Source organism: Megalops cyprinoides, chromosome 22 (assembly GCF_013368585.1).
Source record: "Megalops cyprinoides isolate fMegCyp1 chromosome 22, fMegCyp1.pri, whole genome shotgun sequence".
Classification (NCBI taxonomy): domain Eukaryota; kingdom Metazoa; phylum Chordata; class Actinopteri; order Elopiformes; family Megalopidae; genus Megalops; species Megalops cyprinoides.
In genome coordinates, this window is record NC_050604.1 from 11,358,138 (window position 1) to 11,384,987 (window position 26,850).

Consider the following 26,850-nt stretch of genomic DNA (forward strand, 5'->3'; position numbering starts at 1 on the left):
TAAACAAAATATTGCAAGCATAATGATCCGTGTACCAGGCGGATATTGTTGTACCCGCTCACTCACAGAAATGCTTCTTGATGTCTGTTGTGCACCCACGTTTCATTTACTCCATGCTTCGCCATTGCGGTCTCAGTTTTTTTATCGTTTTGCACAGGTGAACTAATTGTATAATTATTCACTTGCCTGTCCTGATAGCTCCAGGATTGCTGAGGTTGGAGTGCCTGCAGGGATGTCTGAGGGGTTACGATTGATACAGGCTGAAAGCCCCACAGGTCACGTGGGAGAGCAGAGCTCTGGGCCCTATCTACGATGGACCAGATGACCAGACTGCACTGTGGATTGTGTAGCTGCGCAATGATCGGCACTGTTTTGTAGCTGCTCAGAAACTGGATTCAAAAACAGGAGGCTACTGGTTTAAATCCTGAGACACTGCTGTTTTACCCTTGAGCAAGGCAATTAACCTGAATTGCTTCAGCAAACATACCCAGCTGTATAAATGGATAATATATAAGCAATGCAAGTTGCTCTGAGTAAAGCCATCTGCCAAGCAAATAAATCTTTTTTTTTTTTGTAAACTTGTTATCATGCTTCTGCTTTATATCTCAGCCTTTTTTTGTTTTTGTTTTTGTTTTTTCAGCTGTATCCACACAAGCTATAGTAATGCAAAGGTACTTTAGGAGTCCTTGCTCACAATTCTGTAGACTGTAGACCTCTGTGAATCAGACATCTGAAATCACACCTAAAGGTGCAGCATGGCTACATTGAGGTACACAAGTGATTGTTTAAGAAACTTTGTGAATATGCTGTATTTATCACTCGAAATTTCCCATCTTGTAATCTTCACTTGTTAGATGTCCATCACATTAATCGTTGTAGAGATTTTAAACTAAATGCAGAACAAGCGATAAGATACAAAGCCGTGTTTTATGAGCTTTGATGTTTTATGAGTTTATCATTAATCCATTTGAAAATGGATTACCGTTATAAATAAAAATGTTATTATTCAGTCCTGTGAAATACATGAAATGCTATTACTGCATAGATGTGGATGACTATGCTTTCAAGAAAAGTGTTAAATTTTTCCCTGTCATATCACTTGAATCATAACCATGGAACTGAAATATCTAAAATACACTGAAATTTTAAAGCAGCTGTTCATCAGCTCCTCCTCATTGTTGGGTTCATATACAAATGAAAACACAGATGAAGAAAAAAAAACATCAAAGCAACTGGCAAATTTTGGTCTGGAGGACCCAGTATAGAGTTAGCTAACTGGCTAGTGATATTCATACTCACTTGGCAATGTAGCAGCTATATAGGAAACATCTGAGTGGCAGTTTCACAGCAGTGAAATTCACAGCAGCCATTACCTGAAGCAGACATTGCGGTAGAAAATACTCCATCTTACAGCAATATTTTGGGGGAATTTAGTGGTGGTACCTAATTTTGGTGGCATATATACAAAAGGTCATAATCTCATAAATCCAGAGCTATTACATTTCAGAAGTATTTAGAAGTATATCAAGCATGCACTTTTATAATTACATAAAAGGTTAGCTGATTCCTGTGCATCTACTGTATATTTTTGTTTAATCTTTCATTTCAATATATTGTACCTCCTTTAATGCAAACTGTTATTGCATTCTGCTTAACTCAATCTCTGCCTTTTTGCCAGACCTCAAAAAAGCCCTCCCCTCTCTTTCCTCTCTCATTCCTGCAGATTCCTCTCTCTCTATCTCTGTCTCTCACTCTCTTTATCTCTGCTTCTTCCCTCTCTCTGCCTCTTTCTCCTCTCTTTCCCCTTCTTCCTCTCTCAGGAGGGTATCAAAGAGGGACTTCTTGTGGAGCCCTGGACAGTGAATGACCTACACCCTGTCCTGAAAACCACAGGATTACTGATACAGTACATCCTGGAGAAGGAAAAATGTAGCAGTCTTCATTTTTTTCCCATTCATGAAATATTTATTTCTAGGACAAGCGTGCATTTAATGAGGAAATAACCAAAGGAAAGTGAAACTAAAAAACAAAATGTCTCATAATTATTTCTGATGAGCCCTTACATAAATTATTGGGTGTGTTTAGAAAAAAAGAAAAAAGAAAAAATCAGCAAAATTTTAAAAGTACCGCTTGTCATAGTGAAAAATGTGTTCTGAATATAGCATTACACTTTGTTAGTAATTTAAAGAACTGTGGAGGAAAAAGCTAAATGAGTACTTTGCTGTGAATCTGCCAATGATTTTAGTTTAGCAATGACATAATTACCTCAAAGTTCTGCTTTCCACAGTAATTTCCCAGCACCACTCTTTCTTAATATTGCGAGATTCCACATCTATCCTTGTGGGCACATCCCTGCCCCCTACTGTGCCAGAATGGCTTTGTGCTCCAGGGAATATGAGCAACCATACAGTCTGGCGGATGTATGCATACTGATCATTTTATTTGAACCATGAAAACTTTTTTGTAAACTAAAACTTGACTTTAAATGTTAGTGTTTATTTGTGGCCACCGTAACATTTTCATCACCGCGGCCAATAAGCCACCGCAACATTCTCATAATGTACAGATACTTCTGAGGGTTGGAGCAGCCCTTGGCTTTGCCTTCGGCTGCATCACACCTCTCTGAGGCACCTATATATATCAAGGAGCTTATTCCAAACATATTCCTTACACAAAAAACTTTTTATTTTCCTTTAAATATAGCCTTCTTTCTCACCGTGTTCTCATGTCGTGTGTGTGTGTGTGAGGGCGAAGGATAAGTTAATTAAGCTGAGTGTATGTAAAGGTGTGGTGTCTTCATTCGGCAGCACACTCATCTGCCAAGTTGCCGTGTCTCTTCAGGCTATTGATTTTTCTGTCGGCAGTATCATGGTAATGACTCGTCAAGTGTGGATTCTAAGGGGGTGCTGCTGTGATCTGAGTGGGTATTATACCAGGGCCTCCAAGCTGTCAGAACTCCACCAACGTGTGATGGGAGAATCTCACACACAGAGACGTGCATTACATGGAGGAAAAGTCATTTCTCATCTTAATACTGTGCAAACAAGATATCTAATAAATCAGCATTAGTTTTCCTTCCTATTATATTCTTCAATTATAAAATTCTATAAGGACTTCAGCTGAGACAGCCAAAAACTTTTTTTTTTTTTTTTTGAAAATCTCATGCCCCTGAATTCAAATTACAATTTAATTTAACTGTCACTTTATTCTTCCCAAACACAAGTTAGTGAGAGCTGCAATCACTCTGAATTAGTTAAAAGTGTTGGTTTGCGTGGGTGGATTTGACTGTGATTCAAATGAAGGACAATGACGGACGAAGGATGTGTATTGTATTTTGCAAACAAATTTGTCTACAATATGATGTAATGAGCCACCTCGTATCAAGACAGAATTCACATAATTTTATCCATCTTCACATACTGTACCAGTAATGAAATCCTTTGCACAGCCATTATTTTTAAACCAAACTTAAAACACACTTTATTTTAGGGACCTGCTATGCTGTACTGCATAGCTTCAATTAAATGCCCTGAACATGAAGTGGAATCTTTGAGTGATATGCAGCTTTCAATTAAATTTAAGATTTTCAGGGAAAAGTATTTGCTTTATGGGGTGCATGAGCACCAAGAGTCTTGTATTGTTTGATTATGTGATGTGCACAACTTTTGTAATCACCTTTTTCCACTTCTTTTCTGCTCCAAGGACTCTTTTTTTTTGCATCTTCATACATGACTGCTCCTGTATGCAGTGTGTTTTGACAGCATAGACAACACAAACAGGAAGAGCGCCGCCGAGATCAGAGGGCGGAGACTGATCCAGAGACAGCTCCTGACTCTTTTATGGCTGGCAGAGCCACACAGGGCTGATGTGAGGTCAGCTCAGGCACTGCAAGGACAGAGTGATGGGTTCTGTGGGTCAAAGCCCGAGCTGCTTTATTGTCTCCCGTTCCTCTGCTCCCCTGAGTGGCATAACAGGCAATTTCAAACACAAAGCCTGCAGTCTGTGTTTACCAATGATTGGCTTTTGTGTTTGTGTCTGTGTGCATTACCTACCTACCTAACTTCCTTTTAGACACAAACTTTTCGAAGTGTGCTAAGGCTCACTCATTAAATGTCAACTTACGTATATATGAAGAATATTGGAAATATGAGGAATATTGCATCTGTGTACATCTATTAGATTAAATTATTGCAGATCACAATGAGTCTCTGTGCCTGTTATTACACCGCCTATTAAGTTAGGAGACATCATCACAGATGACTTGCGCTATATATAGCTTACATATTACATACTATCTTATCTATTTATTCAGCTGGCTGTTTATTGTTTCAAGATACTAAGCGCCTTACTGAAGCACATAACAGCACTACCCCACTTGGACTCAAACCTGCAACTTTTTAATAGCCTTAATCAACTTTAGGTGTTTTAGTGCTGTTGAAATCAATGCATTTGGTGAGGGACCGATCGAATGGGTTTTATCACACCCAAATGCACACACATGAGTTGCTGATAAGCCGCCATTATCCCTTCTGTGGCAAGTGGCAGTGGAAGGCTGGGTGTTGCAACAATACTCAGAATGAATTATTAGCACCTCCTGGACTCTAAATGCTCCGTCTTATCAGAGGGCTTTACCGGCTCCTGATTGCTAAGGCGACGGTTGTTGATGTAAATTTAACAGCCCTACACCAACTGTGGTACAGGTCTGGCGACCTTGTCGGCTTTGTGTTTACTGATCCTGTTCATTGGCATGTAAAAGCTAAGCGCATCTGACAGTGCTAGCTGTGCTTTTGGCAAGCATGTAATTTATCATTTTCATACTAAATGATGCTAAACAGGCATGGGTGCGCAGCAAATGGACATCCCCTGCACTGAGTCATTCTCGTGCTAACTGTCTCATTCATATTTTTTTTTCCACACCGTACCACAGGTGGGTTCTTTGGCACAGATGGGAGGGGAAGTCAATCATCAGTGGCCATGAAAGTGATTTTGGACCATCTCTGGGTGCCATTTCCCATCAGCCCATCTGTGTAACAGTTTGTGACATTTCAGGTTTTGGACTGCCCTGGTTGATTGATTCAACCTCTGCTTGTGAAACATCCTTTCATTTGGATAACAGGATTTAATGTGAACAATTGTGATAAGAGGCTGCGCATAAAGCTCAATGTCAGATCAGGATGATAGAGGGGCTTATAAAGTCTCATTGTGCTGTTTTGCTGTCCCTAAATGGGATTTACTGTGGCGATTTTGGCACTTCTGTGAATGAATACTACACTCAAATTATCCCCTTCACTTCATAAGCGTATCACTCAGATGGTTCATAAAACAAAAACAACACAATAAAAGCAATACAGAAATCCCATGAACACACTGTGTTAAGATGATGGTAATTATGTTATCAAAATGTTCAATGTGAGAAAGGCGATGCTGTCATTCTCTATTTTCTCTTAATTGTGGCTTTATTGTGGTTTGTGATGGGCTTGTATGTTAATGTGTATTATCAATCATTATTATTCCATCATTCTGTTAGCATTTTACAATTTAATTACATTTTCAGTTATCTTACATTTTCAAGGTTCATTATCTGTTCAGAGTCACTTTGTGTTTGCACCATACAAACTACTCTGTGGCAACACTATTATTAAGCACTGGGCACTAAATACAATTTGATGGACTTATTTATTATTTGCAGTACTATACTCTTCAAGGGGGATTGAACAATGGAGACAATGATAGGTGTGGGAGATGTCTCCTTCTCAAAACTGTTGTCTTTCTCATTGGTATCCTTGTATTTCTGGGAAAAATTAGCTCTGGCATGCTGAGGCTAGCGCAGTGCACCTGAGAGCAAAAGTAATGCTTTCTCAGCAGGGATGCAGTTGCCGCAGCCACAATACATAATTTCATGATGACCGTTGCCTTTCAAGAGCTCTCTTTTCTCAAAACACAAACTGATGCTCGTTGCAAGCCAATAAATCCAAACCTACTAAAAGACACGGCCATTTATTTCCACAAAGGGGAGAACTCAAAGAGTTGGTGATGTGAAGTAGGGCATTGGCAACACAGAGCCCCATTTTAACATGGAGGAAGTCAAGATGCCAGATGTCATGGCAGGCTTATGATTCAATGCAGACATGCAGAAAGAAACTGACTCCAGAACCTATATAGCTGCTGAGACTTTTCAGCAAGCTGGGAAATAGCTGCAGGTCAAGAACAGTAATGCAGTAAGGACACAAAATCTGCACCACTTGGAGGAAAATGGAAATGGAAGAGTGAAAACATTTTAATTTGTATACATCTTTCATATTTTACTTGTATAAAATCAATGTTGTTAAAATCAATGTGTTTCACCTAGAACCCTTCAGCAGGGAAATTTCAGTTACCGGTATCAAAGAGGTAAAAAACACATACTGTAGCAACAAAATGAAATATCATATTCACTACTTTTACGCTGGTGAACAGTTATATTCCCGTAACAATAGCTCCTAATTTTTTATCGAATATAACCTCTTGCCATTCGATACTCTGTGAGGAGGAAGCTTCTCCTCAGTATTTGACCAAGTCAGAAGGTATATTTCTGTTTATGCATAGGGGCTGTTATTCAAAGCTTTTTAAGAGAAGTGTATTTTCTGTTTTAGATAAATTATTTTCCCAACTGTTGCATAGAAACACTGTGTACTCCAACCTTATAATCATAATACTCACTAGGCAATGATGTCTCATAGCTGCAAACCTCCAATTTCAATAGCCTCATAACAACCCACACAAGATTACATATTTATCATCATTCTGACTCCAATATGTACTCCTCAATCAATTTTTTTGTTTAATATTGGATCCCTGAGCAGAACTACCCTCTTAATTCAAAATAAGGTAATGCCACTCTCGCCTGTGAAGTCATTGTTTCTTAGGGCCTGAGATTAGCCAGGCTCATTATGAGTGAGCCAGTGGAGGAAAATACACGTCATTCACAGAGAAATAACGGGTCTGTGACACCAGGAGGGGTGGGGCGGCTGTGCCAAGGGCTGCTCACATATCACCTGGGCTGCTGTCTTTCCTTACAATGGTCTCTGTCTGTTAGGCCTGAGGGAGATGGGGTAGCAGTAGTCTAACTAGCAGGTACCTGTGATTGATAATCAGTCCAGGTATATCTGGTTGCCTTTGTTAGAAAAAGCCAGCCTTGGTCATGGGGGAGCTAGTAATTAGTCTTTTTTTTTCTTGTGAAGTACCACTGAGCTAGAGCTGTGTTGGGTTCAAAGGAGAATAAGGTGTGTCTTATTATTTGGGGTTTGTTTTGTTTTTAGCCCCAAACCAGTGAAAATCAACTGCTGCTAGCCAAACCAACAGTCTGGTTATGTTTTCATGTCCAATCACTGCCTGGTGTGGTGACCTTCCCTGTAACGCTGCCACAGGGTCCAATGTCCAGGGGAGGTTATTGGTCACCTGATCACAAAACCTGAACGCATGGATCACCTTTTATTCTGAAAATGTTTCAGAACCCATTAACCCAGCCTCTCTGAGGCTCTTTAGCCAATGACTGTGTCCAAGGGCTCCATGTTCAGCAGTGATTTATTCTAAAGGGGCTTTGTGTGTGGTTTCAGACAATTTCTATCTGCCCCCCACCCCTTCTCTTTGCAAGCAAGCCATTATCTCCTTTTTCTGGACCTCCTATCTTGTTTAAGACCTAGCCTGGCAACCTAGCCTGAGTTACTTTTTAATTTATTTACTGCAATAAATCAAGCTAATTAAAAGTGGGTTCACTTCCTGCTTGCTGTGACTGAACAGGCTCTTACATAGATAAAGAAGCATGCAGACATATGGCAAAAAGGGATTTTAAACCAAAATATGTCATTCTTCAGTGGCATTGTAGTGTGCCTTGTCTTGTTCTATCGAAACATTTAATTGTAATGTAATGTAATTCAGTCATGGGCTATTTGTTTAAAGGCATTCAGGAAATCTGCAGGGTAGCCATGTACAAGTAACAGGTACATCACAGATATTTCACAAACTACTCCTTTAATCATCAGCTGACTTCTTCCATTCTGGGCAAACATGCTTTGTTGGTGGTGAAGGGTGGAGGGTGGAGGGAAACAGGTAAAATAGGCAAAGTACTGCGTCTGAGTTGCAGAGCATTTAACAGTGATTCAAGGACATTACCTTTAGCACATCTTTTCATTTAAAGCAGCATCTGTCACAAAAGACTTTTGTACTGAAACAGGAGGTAAAAACGGTTAAAACACTTGAATGGATCAATGCAAAATGAATGGCAGAGCTGAGCATTGCAAGCGATGACAAACATCCTGTTTCTGTTAGAAGGAAACATACATTCCCACATTCGCACTGGAATTAAAGACAAGCCATAGAATTCCTATGCTCTGCCATTCAATGGCCTGTCCTGGGGTTAGTCCAAATAAAAGATTGTGCCAACACTTTTTTTTAATTGCTGTGTGCTCATAAATAATGAGAGGCTTTGAGTAGTTCTGGCCTTGAGAGAAAAATTACGAGGTGATGACATTGAAATAATAAATAAAATATTAAATATAAACACACAAAAGTGTAAAGAGCTGCAGATGGTAGAATACCAGAGAAGATAATCCTCCAGATATCATTTCCCAGCTATATAGTATTTCAGTCTCAACTGCACTACTAACTAGCCTGCAAGCACAACCTTTCCTCCTCTCCACTTCATACCTGAAACTGCCCTTGAGTCTGTGTTATATTTTGGAGAGCATAATAAACTACTGTTACATGACAAACTCTAATTCTATTGCTTCATGTCTGCACACACTATTGTATTAAGCAGTAGAGTTTTATCCTTAGCAACACTTAGGGCTAGCACTTAGTCATTGTGTTAATAATGGAACTTTTATGTAACTGTAACGGTAATGGTTTAACCTGATCAGACATCCATTAATCTGTGGCAGTTGCTAAGTAGTGCTTTGTCAGAATGTAAAGTATTCTGGCGTAGTCAGCAGGAAAACCTTTCATTTTGTGTTAAATTGACGTTTAAATTTCTTTTGTAAATACTAAGGATGAAATCTCCAGAGAGGCACCTGTATAATGTATGTACTAGGGACTCAAATGTTTGAGGCTACTTTATTAGGCATTTTTTCAGGTCAACCAAATAGTTTTAAAAATTATCTGTGAAGTACAAATCATCAGTAGAATAATTCCACTTAGTTGCATCACGTTATCAAAAACATATGGATGCTTGTAAATGATAAAATGCTGATTTTTATTACCTGTTGTCCTCAAAGAATTTTATTGTTTGGGACACTTTCACCCTACTTGAATAAGAAAGACAATTTCCTTGAGGAGGAAATGATCATTGTTGGCCTGATGTTGTTACCTTGTATTTAAAATAATTGAAAGTACTTTCCATGGTGACAACCAATCACCAGCATTGATAACTTGAATGTCCCTTCTAAGCATGAAATGTTTCAAATGCATGAATCTCTACACTCTAACCCTTTAAATGTACATATGAACACTCTAAAAACACTTTTGAAAATATTAGAAATGGCAATACATAAATACCTAGCATTTATCCACCATATCCACAAGTATTGTTCTGGGAGTGCACTGCTCTTTAGCAGTGAGCACCACATACAGCTGCACCTGTATATTGGTTTCAGACAATTTGCATTTCATGACAGTAGGATTAAGGCCAATATAATACTGCTGATGGTCACCACTATGCCTGCCCAGTTCCTGGCTAATTCACATCAGATTGAATTTTTCTGTCTCAATAAGAATGGTTTATATGCAATTTAGTGTAACGGCATACTGTAACGGCATACTGTATACTGCATACTGTCAAGCGCGTAAGTTGGAGATCCTTTTTAGCAAGCGTCAAGCTCTTTATCCTCACACATCAATGAAAGCGCAGAGGCTGCGTCCAGCTGGCTGTGTTCTATTGCATTATTAGGAGAAGAGCTGAGGGATCTACTGTAATGGTGTTAATAAGGCATTGATAACATCACCTGGCATTTTAAGGGAAAACTGGCCTCTATTCACTCTTATTCTACATTTTTAGTAAAAAACATATGTGTGCCTCTTGTTGTGTATTGTTACACAGTCATTGTTATTCCAGTTCTCTGTTGGGTGGGTGATTAAATTAAGTTCAACTGATTAGTTAAAAAAAATGGCATAAATACCCAGTGTACCTGGGATATGGGGACAAAATGGTGGAGAGAGAAAAGAAACTGCCACACCCTCTTTTAGTGTAAAATAAACTTATTTTCTGGATTATTACCAAGTTAAGGAGATGATGTGTATTTTTGCTTTTTTTATTTGTGTGGATAAATATATACTATATCTCTGATGTCAACAACTATATACAGGGAGAAATAGTGTGTGTTGACATATAAAAGCAAGATGAGACATCAAAATGCATGACCAAAGACATCACTTATGACTTCAACTGAGGTACACACTTCTGAAGTTAATTTGGAATAATATTTTACAGGCAATCCAAAACATATCAGAATGATGCAATCAAGACTGTGGCTTCAATGTAATCAGAACTTTGACCAGTCAGCAAATTAAATATTTAAAAAAGGGGTGCTGGGGTTGATTGATGCTTCCAGTTGGATCTCCATCTCCTGCTAGCTGAGAGTAATTATGGCTTATCTCCTAAAATTAATTAAATCACAAATTGCATCAAAGTGAACCATAATAATTTATAAGTGCAAGCCCACAACAAAGCAAACATTTTGAAAGTTTTAATGGACAAATTCATATTTTGATGTGGGGAGCAAACTCATTATTTGCTATTAAGGGCCTGTGGCCACAGCTGTAGAGGTGGCATTGTGTAAACTTAGAAGCCAGAATTTCAATGGCTACCTGTTCAGAACCATGGACAGCGACCAACATATTCTTCAAAACGGAGGATCCTTCAGCAGCAAAGACTCTGGTTTGTGTGTGTGGTTTATTTCGTGTTATGGATTCTGTACATTGTGCATGACTATGCCCGATACACTATGAACTAAAACCCCCATCTGAAATAAAATAGCATTAGACTAACACTTGAGTTGAATCAAGTGCATTTCTTTTATTCACAACAGTATCAAAAGATGCACAACATTTAGCTGTGATGGTGCTAGGATTGTTGGTGGGTGGCCAATGAAATCTGATTTTAATAAAGTGTTCTGCTTGCAGAAATAAAATGATTGCCTTTTGAGTTATAACATATGCATGCAAGTCATGGGTACATGCTCAAACAGATTTTTCAAGATAATATCACACTCACAAGGCACTGTGGCTTGGAGATGGCAGTGTTTATTCTTTACTAAGTTTGACTTTCTGATCTGATTTCATGCCTGTTGTGCCAGCCTGTTCATAGCTACATCGGGGAGAAGTAATTCGGCTTCATGTAAATGGATTAATTTTGTCAAAAAAAAAAATTATATACTGTTTTAAGGAGACTATTTATGACTAAGCAACACTTACCTTCTAATTGACTTCTATTTGCATCATAACACCTGACAAAATGATCAAACAACCTAAGACTGCCAGTTTGGGAATTGTATATATCTATGTGCGTGGATATTCATGTTCCTTCATGTGAGTGAAATATGGGTTCTACACCCATGTATCATTAAACCAGGCAAAAACCAAGCTGGAAGTATTCGTATGAATTCAGTATGCATTGCTTTGCTGTTTTCTGTTCAAATTCCTGTTGATATAGTCTTATGTCCTGCTCAGTTTATTGGTTTTGAAGCAGCAGAGAGTATTGCAATCATTTTAATCATTTTTAAACAGTATGTCACCAAACTATGCAATTTCACGAGCACACTTAGATGAGCATGAAACAAATCTTAAAGTTTGTTTTGGTACAATGAGACAGTTATTATTGGGTCAGAAAGTTATTTTTATCTGAATAAATGTGTGAGTTATGCAAGATGATGATATAGGTGGGTATTCATTACTATTCACAGAGTAGAGTATTTGTTTATATCTGATCACATATTAGGCACAGTTGACTTTAAGAGCGGCGGAGAAGAGTCGTCTATAAAAAGACACTTGATGAAGCCAGAAGTTTCCCCATTAAAAAAGTAAAAAACTAACAAGTTTAAATGAATGTGAGGACTAGATATAAGGCTGACCCAGTTTGAAAATATTTAATGTAATGAGGTCTGACAAATCTAGGATAATATGACTTTGTGAAGGGAGCTGAGGAAGTGTTGAAATGGTATTGAGCCCGCCTGTCTCTCAACTCCGAGTATCTCTCTTGGAATCTGAGAAAAGTTTCTGCTCTAAGGCTTCAGTGCTGTGTTTTCCTTTAAGATTACCAATTGGGGTGAATTGAGAAACTGAAAGTTTCAGTGTCATGCTACCAAAAGAGGCTGTGCTTTTACAGTCAAAATGAAATGAAAGCTTTCATTAAGTCTCTTTTAATAAAAAGATCCTAGAAATGTAGAACAGGAGCAGACAGGAATATTTTGGTTGATGTGCAAACCATTAATAGCTAAGTATCTAACTCTCCTTTAACTAGTGCTATTGATATCCAATGTAATCTTGATTGTAAAATGTGCACCCACATTAATTTATATTGTTGTGTACATTAGTCCACTAAATGTTTCATTGTCCCCCAAGAGGATTTTTTCTACACACACACACACATACACACACATATATATAGTGTATATATATATATATATATATATATATATATATAGTATTATTGTGTCAGAAACACAACCAAAAATGTGGATAAACTGTATACCTAGGATTAAAAAATGAGAGCAACCTATTACTAATAGAAATCCTGGAAAGGAGGTCTGACTTTATCAACGACAGAAACAGTGGCACTTTTCACTTCCATCCGCTGATAGACATGTCAACCATCCTCTCCAACAAGAGAACCATCACTGTACATTTTGGAGCCTATGACAATTCATTGGGCATGTAACCACCTCACAGTGCTCCGAGGGACGGCCTGTATAAGAAAAACAAGGCATGAAACTGTCAGTCATGTCCGAAGTAAAACAGTGCCCGTCACACAGTCTCCATCAGCGATGATTCTGTCAAAACGTCCTACTCAAGGAATGCACATTTTTTTTCAAGGACACATATCGTGGTGCAGAAGTGTGTATATATGAAATGTTTTTTCTCAGTCACTGTCTTTCAATAAATTGATCGATCAATCAGTCACTTTCCTGTCACAGAGAATTTCCACAGAATTTCCTACGAAATTGTATTTTGCAGAGTGGAGAACACAAGAGAAAGAAAACAACAAAATAAGACACTTTCCTCTCTGTCAGATTCTTAATTATCCTTGTGTGTATTCTCTGACAATATGAATTTAACCACTCATCTGTCTCTCCAGTTGTCATTTTTCGAGGCTGTTTTGAGGTCATGATTCTCATAAGACCATTTTCTTATGGCTGATGTTGATCATAAATTTGGGAAGTGAATATGGAAGTGAATTCATTGCATTCCCCGTCTCCCTTAACACAACATAATACACACAGATTCCATAAGACACACATCATCCTATTGTTTATGCCCAAACATCAAATAGGTAGACAAAGACAGCCACGAGAATCACTGACATGCTTGTAATTATCAAAATTATCATAATAACACAAGAGCTCTGGAGACAAGGACTCGAGTTGTTATGCTAGTAGGATCCCGTTGGGCAGAGCCTGCATGTTATAATTATCTGCCCACAGGTCACAAAACTAGGACTCAGACATATCTTTTAACAATGATGGCAGATAGATAATAACAGCACATCCTGCAATGAACATCAACAGGTCATGAATAATGCCTTGCGCATATTGATGAACATTGTGTGATGTTGTATTTGGACGCATTTAAAGCTGTTGTTTTAAAAATGCATGCTCTACTCCACTAAGATGTGGAAAGACACACGTGACATGTGACTTTTTTTTCAGACAATAAAGGATCGAGAGTTAGTCTGTGCAAATATGCCGAGAGACATTTTATTGCATACTCTCTTCCTGTATCCCTGGACACCAGACAAGGCAACATGGATGCCAAACTGTTGAAAAGTAAAGCATTTTGGACTTGAATATGGATGAATGAAGAGGTACAATGTGGACCTAAGAATAGTTTCTTAATGCACCAGTAATTACAAATTGTGTTTTGTTTACATCGTTCTACATTAAGTCAACTATATAAAACTTGCTTGTGAATCTGTGTTATGAATGAATTGCATTTATGTATTTTCATGATTTATTGTCTCTGAGCATACTGCATTTGCTCTGAGAAATTAAAACACCTATAGTCTAATAAGTAGTGCCATTATATTATTCCAGTCTTTTCAAAGCGCAATATGCCTGAATAAACCTGAGAATGTTTTCTGCTAATTGGATGTTGATGGGCTTAAGACAACTAGATTAATTGTATTGCAGCTGATGACATATCCATGTTGATATGCTATTTATTCAATGTAAAACAAAGCACAGATAACACCTATAACAGCAACATCAATTAGATGTTTATTGTGTTTAGACCTAATAATGTGGCACTTCCTTTTCTTTGTCTTATTAGCCTGTCTTTGAATATACCCAGATTCACTAATACAGTTAAAAATGACCTTTTCTATTTACATAATATATGGTTTGATTTGAACAGATATGTGCTGATGAAGGTTTGAGGTCCAGGACTTGGACAGATTGACATTTCATCCAAACTCAGCCCAGGATACTAGTTGAATGCTCTGACCTCCAAAGCCTCTGGTTGGTCATTTGTTGCGCATGTGCACACTAAGAATATAAATATTGATCCTGGCTTTCATCCTGTGGTCTTCTCCACAATAAGGCTATGGCCTCAGTACGTGTCATATACATGAAGATGGATAGATCTAGTAACTGTACGTCTTGGAATAACATTGAGAAGGCTGTGCCACAAGAATAACAAATGCAGACCCCCCATTTATCAACAGCTTAGCAAGAGATTGCTAACACAGGTACAGCAGTAGTATCGTTTTAAACAGATTCTACAATATATTTTTTTTTTTTGTTTTGCCTTGACCCAGGTAAGGCCAATGTTGAAGATTTGATGATGATTTGCTTGAATGCAATCTTTTTTTTTCCTCATCCTTTTGCTTCATCAATTTCCTGAGACGTGCCCTTCAAAATCTGGAGCGAAAAAGACGAGGGAGAAAAGGGACTCATAATAAGAGCTCGCTTCCCAGGCGAGCTGAAACAAATGTTGCCATGGAAACTGCATGCATCGTAACCTCTTATCAAAATCTTTGATATTGACCAATCCAATTATCTCTTCATATTTAACCTTCGTTACCAAGTCGTTATTTATCCCTCGTGTAAATTCATAAAACCACTGCTTTCTCTATTAGGATTAATTGCTTTTGTCACTGTTAACTGTTCCAGTGTGTTTGGAAAGCTTTCTCCCCAATCCGTAGCACACGGCTATGGAAGTGAGTTTACTTATCCCTTGTTTTGCATCTAAACGTTTTGTATTCAATATAAATGTTGTTACTCAACTACTTTTATTCTGTACTTTAATTTGCTCAGTACAGTTCTTTTCAAAGTTTTTTTATTATGTTTTTCTGCTATTGATGTTGGAAAAAGAAATTCTTTCAGCACAGGAAACTGCATTATATCCCCCAAGGGGTTCTTTCTCAGCCATTGCTATTCTGAAGCATAAATTCCTAAAAGAGGAGAATGGTACAGTAAGATCTCATACAACAGCCTCAAAATGTATTCATACCCTTGACAATTTGTAACAAACAGATAATTTAACAAAAGATATTAATTTGCTCAAAGAAATAAAAATACATAGAACTAAAATAATGCAGTAAATGTGAAGATAAACAGTACATAATGCCTTTTTTCCATGTTGATTCACACCCTTTTGAGTTTTTTGTGTGACCTCTTTTCTCTTTGGTGTTACTGAGGAGATACTTCCTGTAGTCTTTCATGAGGTCCAAGGATTTCTAAAGAGAGATATATAGCATATATAGCATAAATGCAGCATCACACACAGTAAATGCAAATGACACACTTTTCAGAGAGACTGTTTACAATAATTGTCACTGTGAGTAAAATTATTTTCATTACTGTTAATAAGCATTATTACTTGTGTCAATATGGACTGATGCAAGAGAGTCTAGATGAATGCTTGATGTCTCTTCCAGCTTTACCGATGGGAATGCCTACAGTTACCATGCCTACTGCATCCAATGTAACCTTACCAAGTACTGAATCTTACAATGGGTCTAATTAACAGAATCTGACAATGGGTCTAATTATCAAATTGCTATTTTTTGTCTGAATTAACTGCTATAGTGATTACAGGAAAATCCCCTCCTTTGTGGCACTTTCTATTTGTGAGTCTACAGTGGCAGTTCCCTTGGAGTTACTGTATCAACAACAGTGAAGGGTGTGATCTTACAAAGATAACTGTTGTACAAAAGAATTACCGGTATATGATAGTTGTCTATGGTTACATGTCGTTTCCTTTTTTATGGTAATAGAACAGAGAAACCCATGTGGCACTGTGAAAGTATCATCCCACTTCTCAATTTCAGAGAAACTGGCTGTGAATTGTGTCATTGTCCTAGTTAGTCACACTTGTCAGGGTGTCAGTAACCAATATCAGACAAAGACGAATTTTCGGAAGCCTTTTATTGTCCCATGACTCTCCTGGATTATTTATTTATTTATCTTTCCCCAAGGGTGTTTATCTGAGGTATTTGTTTCTGGATTTATCTACATGCGGGTCTCTGTTTGCTTTTTAACCTATTTTACAGGGATGTTAATGTCATTATAATAAATGTAGCTCTCAATGCAGTAAAGATGGAAACAGCTGCAGATGGGAGATCCTTAATTAAATTGACACACTTGTTAATCATGCAAAACAATCAAAAACTGGTTCCAGACAATTAGCGGCTTAAAGGTACATTTTTAGCCTCCCGTTTCCAGCCTCTCTCACCTCCACTCGCTCGCTCACTCACCTCCAGTCTCCTGGTTGCACAAGGCCGCTGTCCTTATCTTAGGCCCGTAGGAGGAGAGCCTGACGACATCGGGGGAGGGAAAGAAATTAAACAGCACGTCCGTTTTTCTGATGGCATGAGTCACTCCTGTGCTGGAGCTGCTGTTCAATCCTGAAGTCCTGCCTTTGTCAGGTATTGAGGGTGACTCATATCCTGGCAAAGCAATCTCCACGCCTACCCCCGACACCCCACCCCTTCCCAAACTGCATCACCATTACCACCCCTTCTGGAAGTTCTGTATCTAATTCCAAACCATTCACAATGGTAATTGTACTGGGGAGGTGACATGGGGAGACTTCTGGCTACTGAATGCACATTTTACACCATGCACATGGGTGGCGTAGCAGTTATGGAACTGCCCTTTGCAACCACAGTGGTGCAGGTTTCAGTACAGGGTGTGGCTGCACTGTTATGCTTCAGTAAGTGTACAGCTGCATAATTGGATAACATGGTAAAATGTCAGCCATGCAAGTCACACTGCATAAATTCATCTGCTATGCTCATGAGTAATGTAATGTGAAGATATGAAACAAAAGCAGCCAAAAATGTGAGGTTAATTCCTCATTTTGGATCATAACCACATACACATTTTCATGCTAAATGACCTGCCTCATGTTTTTTTTTTTTTTCTTTAGAGGTGATGTGCTTGCATGGGGAAAAAAACAAAACAAAATGAATGTACGCTGTATTTGTTTGATAAGGGTCAAAAGGTGTAATGGGTCCCTGTGTTTTATTTCATGCAACAAAAACAACAGCTGGGGCCCCTGCTTGTAATATTCAGAACAAATTGTCTCGCAAGCTTGACACTGCAATATTACACTGCAGGGCTATTAACTAGCTGGCAAGCAGGGCTCACTGGCAACTGGACCTCTCTCGGCCATAATGTTATGCTTTTAAGACTTTCAAGCGCCAGGTAGAATTTGTCTTTGAGCCCTGGAAAGTTGTGCTTAGATATGCAAGCATATTTAATGGGGTTTTTTATTCATGTTGTTTTTTCAGTGTTTTGTCTCTCACAATGTACATTTCAAATTTATTCACAGAGGGTTTAACCTTTCAATTTGTTTCATATTTTGGCATTGTACAGTTTGTGTATTTGCAAATTTACAGAAATGTTACAAGAAAAAACGGCTTTCTCTCTTGGGTGTCTTGGCCTCTTTCTGAGCACCTTACATGTTTTGATATATATTATACAACAATATGCTTTCCTGTGGGCATTGCCTGTTCCTATAAGCCAAGGAAACCTCTTCCAAATCAAATTAAGGAATGTGGTGAAATAAATAGCTGGAATTTAAAATGCCATGTTTTACATACAATACCTCACGTTTCTGTGCCAATCAAGTCGCCATGTACATCTGAAACCGCGCCATTTGAGCACAGTTCAAGGTTAATCTAGTCGAGCCACATCCCATGAGCCAACGTAGGCCCAGGTGGAGGAATTGAGATAAAGATATGAGAACAAGGAACAACCAGGGAGTTGAAAAAAAAAATCTTTCCAACCACAGAATGTACACAGCCCATTCAGATCAAAAAAATACCTAGTGTGAGAATACCATTTTTTTTTTTCTAAAGGAAAATAATTTGCAGTATAAACAAGTTAAAGTCTTCTCAGAGATACATACAGTCCCTTGGTGAATGTGCTTATAGTGCATGCTCACAACAAAAGACTGCATTTGAGAAGTTCTTTGGTTCCACTAGACTATTGGCAAAACAGGCAAGCCATGTGACCGGGCACAGTCCTTCAGTCTGAAACCTTACCTTTTCCAAGTCAATAGCGTGCTGGATAGGTGGGTGGTGTGTTTGCAAGTGCATGCATGAATTGAAATTCCCCCCCATGCACACTTTGCCTGGAAACGTGGAACATAGCCAGCATGATTAATCATGTAACAACTGTTACTTTGCATCAAAAAACAAATCTTAAAACCGAAGAGGGCAATTGATGAATTAATTTCCCCTCTTTATAAATCTTGGATAGAAAAAGTCCACGGTCTAAATAAATTCCTGCCACACTGTTGGACTGAATCAGTTTGGACTCAGGAAATGTAGTCTATATTTGAACTCATCCTTCTGATGAGACTAATGATGACTACAACCAAGGTGGCTGTTTGTTCCAATGAATCTGCAGCAATGTCACAGCTGAAGAAAGACCATTGAATGCTATGATTATGTATTCCTGAAACATCTCTAAACACAAAAGAGTTTGCTGCTTCCCAGCCTGAATAGGGAATTAATTACCACGGTACCAGTCTGCATATATCCATAATATTAAGCAATGACAAACTATTCAAACATTGTTAATCAGCACCATGCTCTCTCCAAACATTTTGCTCAGCTTGCTGTATTTACATATATTTATAGCAGTAATCCAACAGCAGGCTGAGACATCGCAGAGCGATGGCTAGAATCAGGAGTACTTTGGATCTCGATGAATAGTTTTCATCCGGTGCGCTGAAAATAATTCTATTCATCGTAATGCATCTTCAGGATAGACCGGACCGGGTCATCAAATATAATGCCGAAGCACTCAACCATGCCGCAGTCTCCTAATTATGTATCTGAACACGCCTGTTTATGCAGGAATGTCTAATTAATGGTCTTTGACATTGTGGCTAGGTTCTGGTAGGAAAAAAAGGATTCTCAACACTGACGAATTGTCTAATTGCAATGAGGTCCACATCATAACCACATGCCTGCATTCACATTTCCTAGAGTGTATTTCCTAGTGGCTGTTCAAGAGCATGCATTAGGACTGGAATTGTACAATCTGCACTAAGTACCCTGTAAAGATTCAGCTTAATCAATACACATCTGCCAAGGAACCTGCGGATAAACCGTTCTTTTAACATTGATTTTGTGGTCAACATGAACATGCAGGCCACTGAGTAGACCCATATTCAACTCTCTTTCGCACACTGCTAAAGCTCCACAGTTTATTGTGTCATAATATGGAAGCAATCACCCAGACAATGGCTTCTTTTTCTTTTTCTTTTTAAATCTTTTTTTTGCATTTTCCCTTTGCACAACCATGTTTGGAATCACCAACTACACATCTGACTCTTCTCACCTCAACAAACTCTGCACTCAAGCTTGAATATGGAGGCAAGACCATACACTTGCAAGCGGACAACAGCTGTTTGTCATTTGACGGGGCTCACAGTGCTCTGGAGTGAAGCAGGGGACAATTGGAGGAATGGTGTGGCTCCACTGATGTCACCTGAGTAGCTTATAGGCACCTGACAAGTCTCAAGGTGCCCGAGAGCGGAGAGATGAGGAGGACCCGCCAAATAACCCCCCCTACTTTGGCAGAGCAAAGCATTTTTTTCTACAACTGTGGTGCTCCCAGGTATACTTGGCTGGTGTTGTGGCATTAGATTGAGAGTAGGCCATGGGCCCTGTCCCCACCCCCCCCCCCCCCCCCCCCACACCCCCCGCAACACCTTTTTCCCCCAAATGCATTTCATGTACCTATCCCCACAGATAGCAGAATACCAGCAATCAAAAGCAAAACTCCAAACACAGCACCTTCTTTTTTCCCAAAAAATATGATGGACCATCACTTGAAGACCAAAGCGTTTTCAGTTGATTCTTTGCACTGAAAAGCAGGCCATATCGGATTTTCAGAAGCAGGATAGAAGTGATCCGTCCAGTAACTGAACTTACTTCGTCGAAGAATGTAGTCTTTCTATACAGCAAAGTCTGTTAAATGTGAGGAAGGTTTAACTTTAAAACAGAGGGTGGTGAGTCATTTTTCATGACGTGTATGTAAACAAACAAAACGACAGGGAACTGAAGTTGAAAATACTAAACCGGGCAAACCTCAGTCCCAAATTTCTCCAGTGTTTTCCACAAGCTGGACCATTGTGCGAGAAAGTTATTCTCGCGAACGGCCGTTGCACCATCCCAGAAGGGAGAAGGTATTCCCGTCGGAGGAGCAGACCCACCGGCTGGAGCAGACCAGATGGAAATTGCAGCGATTCTCGGGGAGTCAAGAAAGCCTCCTCGATCCCTCTCAGGGTCTGATGACGAGACTCTGAAGTGGAAATTACCTGCCATCACAGCCTGCCTTGACATTTTAAGTAAATACATTGCATACATTTCAACCGTGCAATCGAGGGAGAGGGTGTCTTCAAAGAGTAATGATACTATGTTTTTTTTTTTTTTTGTCATCACAGTGTGTCTGAATAATCCCTTTTCACCTGAATTGTTGTTCTGGGACCAACCAACTCTGAAGATAGATAATTATAAATAATTATTATACTTTGAATTGAAATTTATTAACTGTAAATAATGAGCTGCAGAGACTGTAGACAGTGTTGCCTAGGCAAGGAGCATCTTCAAGATCATTACATTGCCTTTCTCTTGGCTGAGGTATCCCCACACATCTGATGCAAATGGGTGCATCCCACCACTTACACTAATGTGGCAAGCAGGGTTTTTCAAGCAGACAATGGACTTACCTGCCAGAGCTGGAAACTGAGCCCTATTCTCTCTCTCTTCACAGCAGAAACATATAGCCCTGGTCTCCCATTTCACGCAGCAACAGCAGCACCATCTCGCTAAAAGCCCTCGCCCCCTAGTGAGACTGGAATGAGAGGGGCCACTGCCAAGCTCTTCTTCGCCACATCGGCCTGCCTTGAAGGCAAGATCGATACATTATTGATAAGTCTTTACACACAATCATGTAATAATTGACTAATAACCCATTAATAAAAAGATCAGAGGAGGATAATTTATGAACCCCCCACAACTCTGGTTAGAATGATTTCCATGTACTTAACAGAGCTTGCCTCTACTTGCAAAATTAATCAGGCAAAATTACCTTCCCTCCGTCTCACAAAACGGGAACATGAGGGAGAGGAGAGGAAACAGGACCAAGGACAGCTTCCTGTATATCTGTAGACACCAGAGACCTCATTAAGGTGTTGTGAGGTTGCCTTCAGCTGGCACAGAACCACAGCTCAGCAAAATCCCATTACTTTCACTTATAGCTATTCCTAGACATGATGGCTTTTTTCAGGTTAAAAAAATATATGTACATGTCTGTACCTCTGCAGTGAACTCTTTTGTCTCAGAGGCTTTTTGTAAGTCTTTGAGTAAGCCGTAGACCCAGATAATTTGATTACAAATTATTTTAACCTCGACTTTGAGTATCGTTATTATGATGATTATGATGATTATAATGATGATGGTGATGGTGATTATGGTGAGGATGATGAGGATGATGATGATTATTATTATTATTATTATTGTTTTGTTGTTGTTATTGTTATTTTGTTGTTGTTATTAATATTATTATACTTTGACATGTTTTGGGCATTTCTGTGACCAACCCTCTCATGGTATCTGAAGAGATTTAAAAAATAGCACTTGCCTAAATGTGTCCCCCAAAGGTAAAGATGAAGTGCTTAGCAGGTACACTGCTCAGAGGCCATGCAGATGGAGGGATATCACAGCCCTGTCAGCTCAACAATCCACCCTGCTTCCTCTCACACCCTCTCTGTCCATAGGGACTCAGCAGCAAGCCTGCTGCTCAAAGTGCCCCTGACTGGCGATTCAATTTTCAGATGCGTTGATGTTAAAGGCGCCAGCGCCGGTCCTTCGCTGCCTCCTGAGATCCAGAGCACCTGACATTGTGGCTAATCTAACGTTGAGTAAAAACAGTCTCCCCTTTTCACCATAATTATCCGTGCTGGCGTCAACGGTGTCCTGCAGAGACTGCCGGAGATCCCTAAAATGCAACCTCACTTTAGTGTGCAACACTGGGAAAAAAAAAAGTGAACTGGTCATAATATCTAGCACCTGCCATGTTGAAACAAAGGCTCTCAATGGGCAGCTGACAAAATGGCATATGCCAACATCTAAAATTATTCTGTGTTTTACAACAATAGCTTTTTTAAGAGCTACATCTGTGTTTTTTAATAGTCCATCTAGGCTGAAGTGGTTTGTTCACCCTAAAATAGCACATGGGTGCAGTGTAGTGTTGTGGTTACGGCATTTCATTCTTATTAAGAAGTTCTTGATCTGATTTTTGGATGGGCTGCTGCAGTTGTGCCCCTGATCTGAATATGTTGTCTAAATGCTTTATAAATGTGCTTTATAAGATGGATAATATTTGAAAATATCAGATATGTAAATTACCTCCAATATAAGCGTATATAAAAAGGCAAGACACATTTCATTATCGAAAAATGTGCATGAAATAATCATGAATCGTGACTGCTCAAGACACAGACATGCAGTGCTAAAGGGCTTTTCAAACGTGAGCCTGTGTAAGCATATTCCTGTATCTGATCTCTTATCTTACTGATATCCTAACCCCTGAGCATTCAGTTAACTGAGAAATTTGCTTGCTAATGCCCCTAATTAGGGAAAAATACTGGAGTAACTAATTTTGTTTATGAGACTGCTAAAACTACCTGCAATAGTTGACCTTTTTGATTTTTGTGTGTTAAGCTTTCAGTCCTGATGAGTGGTGGACTGTATTGTAAATACCTAATGCTAAATATTAAATTTGGTAGGAGTGATCTCTCATTTTATAAGAATGGCTACTACTGTAGATCTGTACATCTCCAAATGCATTTTTTTTGGGGTTTGCTGTCATTACCAAAGACTAAACTGGGAACTCCAAAATACACTTAAAAGGCAATTATTTCTTTATATTGTTATATCCCTTATTTCCCTTTTATTTTCCCTTTCTGGCAGTTCCTTTCACTTTCTTGTCACTCCCATTCAGTCCTTTATTTTTATCTTTAGTGACATCCGCATAAGCTTGCTCTTTTATTTTATTGTTTTTTTTTTTCAATAATTGTGTTAATATTTTACATCATTCAGCAGGACACGGTGAATGCACTGTTACACTGAATAAAACATGATCAATCTGAGTGGTGTAGTTGCCTCTTCGCTTTGTTGACATTCAGAGTCTCCCTGGACAAAGCCACCCACCACTGAAGGGTTCTGTTAAGCACATTTGCGCCGCTGGCACAAACAGCGCCCGCCACAATGCCCTTGGCTCTTTCCCGCCTGCCGGTTCACAGGCCGTTCGAGAGGGCATCATTGTCCTTGAGGAGAGGGAACACGTTTGGGAACAGATTAGCCGCTGTAAACACTCCGTGTGGCTCAGCCCCTCTCTTTCAGGAGCATGTACAGCTCCAAAATGACTCCAGTGCCACCCGTTAATCCGTCCGACAGACATAAGTCTTCACTACCGAGCTGCATCAAGCCCCCGCTTTATCCCTCAATCATCTGAGTATAAAGAACAGAACATAAAACAACATCACTGCAAAGGCACTGCACAATGCCACTGTTCACTTAACACATTGGATATTGGAGGACTCTTTGACTATCCTCCAGCATGCTGAAGCCAGCATGTAACAGACAAAACCCTATGACACGAATGCGTTGTGGTGTTTTTATGTCGGTAAAAGTGTATGCTGATGTAACAAACTTAAAGACAATTTGTGAAATCGATTCAACTAAATCACCAGACTGAGATTCCATATACTGAAATAGCCTTTCATTTTGTATTAGTAGTAGTAATGGCTGAATCGATATAAATATTACTGTCCCACAAAACTTATACAATATTCTCTAAAAGAATGACAAAGTTCTACATAGCATATGGATTAAATTGATAATGTATGTGTGGTCATACATGGTCGTGAATATCTATATGTTATGTTTTTTTTTTTTTTGAGTCATTCATAACAGATAAGAAGTTGAATGTGCATTCACATCAGGCTCTACATTGTTAACATCAATGGTAACATCTTGTACTTGTGAAATGTATGTACAATAAGCAGTTGCCAAGATATATGCAATGAAATTTTTCTTTCCCATTTCTTTATGTCTTACATTTCAAAAGGGTTGTGTGCATCCCCAACTGAGACCGAGTAAAGAGGATAAAGTGTGTGAGATATTCAAAACAGGTTGGAACAACGGATCATTTCAAAGCATGAAACAATTAGGCCTAGATTTGATATAACGGCAATTAGGCACACATTCAATATAACTGACATTAAGCCCACAGTAATCTAACTGCTATGCTGAAGGCCATATGAATACGAGCACATGGTTTGCTCATTAATTCACAAACACAATATAGGTTTTTGTGGTGTAAATCCTACCACAAATGTTCAGCTGTAAAGCTGTTCCAGGGGCAGCAGCTCTTGATCAATAGTTGAGATTTGATGTTTACAAGGCGAACTGCCTTTAGGATGGTGCACTTGCAGGTAATGTGGGTCAATAACCTTAGGGGGAGGAAGAATATTGTGGCAGCATAGCAGAGTGGCTGGAATGTGAGACCATTTTCCTCTTACCAATGTCCAAACTCATGCAAAGTGACCACAATATGGTATTTTCCCTTGAACTGAATGATAAAAAGTTTCATAAAGTTTTTTTTTTTTTTTTTTTTTTTCATTCAGTGCCTAAAAAGAAAATTTACTGAATATAGCTCTGTCTCTCTCAGTCTCTTAAACTTGCCTCTCCCCATTAGTGATTTTTGCCTCAATGAAATCAGGTCCCATTGTAGTCTATTCATGTACTAAGGAGCCTCTAATTGTGATATAATAGACCATATTAATTGAGGTATTGATAAAAAATAACAACGAATAAACTTCTGCAACAAAGTTATTTTTGCAGTGTTGTCTTAAAGACACTTTTTATTTGCTTTGTAATTTTTGTTTCCTGATTATTTCAAAGCTGAACACAAACATCTCTCCGGGGGGGGGGCAATTCTGGGCAAAACAAGTACAAAAACAGGGATCCCATGCTGAAATGAGGTCTATTCCTAATTACGAGTTTCTATGGCAGCAGGCGAGATTTCCTTCAAGCTCTGCTGCAATGCAATGGGAATTACAAGCTTTGGTTACATTTGTTGCAGAGAAAGACACAATGTTCTTCTTTGTTTGTTTCTTTTGGTCATGGTGGTGTTCTGCAACATGGGGAAGCATACAATGGCATTTTTCATATGCTCTGCCTCCAATGCCATTCTGCCCAGTGGGGTTTGATCTCGGTGGAAACTGGCAGGTGGATGTTAACCCCAGGGAAAACGGTATGTGTACCATTTATTCATTTGATAGAGACGCTCTACTCCATGGCGATTACAAAAAAGTGCATTGAATAAGGGTATACAGGGTATGCAGATACTGAATCATTAATGCCATCCTTGAAATATAAGCTCATTGTGGGACATTCCCACAAGGGGAGTAAGCACTGTCATAGAGTACACAACAATAAACTACAGCTGGCAATGTCCAGCCACCAGGTTTGTACCTCCACAAGTTTGGTGTTCATCTTATTGCCTTAAGGTGTTCAGCTGGAAAAAGGCTGAAGTATCACCGGGTTTTTAAATATTCTATTTTTAAATCACTATCCATTTTAGAACTACTAGCTTTTATCACAGTGTTGGGAGGGGGGAAGGTCAGAATTCAGGGTGCAAATATGTAATATGAATAGAGGGGCGTTATGTTGGAAAATGGACAGTGATTCCACTGTTCTGTGAGGAGCTCATTCCACCGCTTGGTGAGAAGGATAGAGAAAGTGGTGGAATGAGCTGGTGTGAATGTGATGACTGACCCTCAGGTGAGTGGAATGGTCTAGCAGGAGTGTACTGTAGAGTTGTGGCTGTTAACCCCCTTTCTTTAAGCACAGTCAAAGACTGTAGCCTCTATTCAGTCCAATGTTTCTTTGGCTTTACTTTTTAGGAGCAAATTCCATCTGTCTTTTTGACATTTAAATCTTAATATTTTCTCAGTTTTATGAAAGTGAGAGCAGCAGTCACAAATATAAATGATAAGATGTCTAAGATGTCTATGAAACAAACCAAAAAATAGCACTGAATTCCTCATTCAGTCTAAAGGACAAATTTCAGTTCA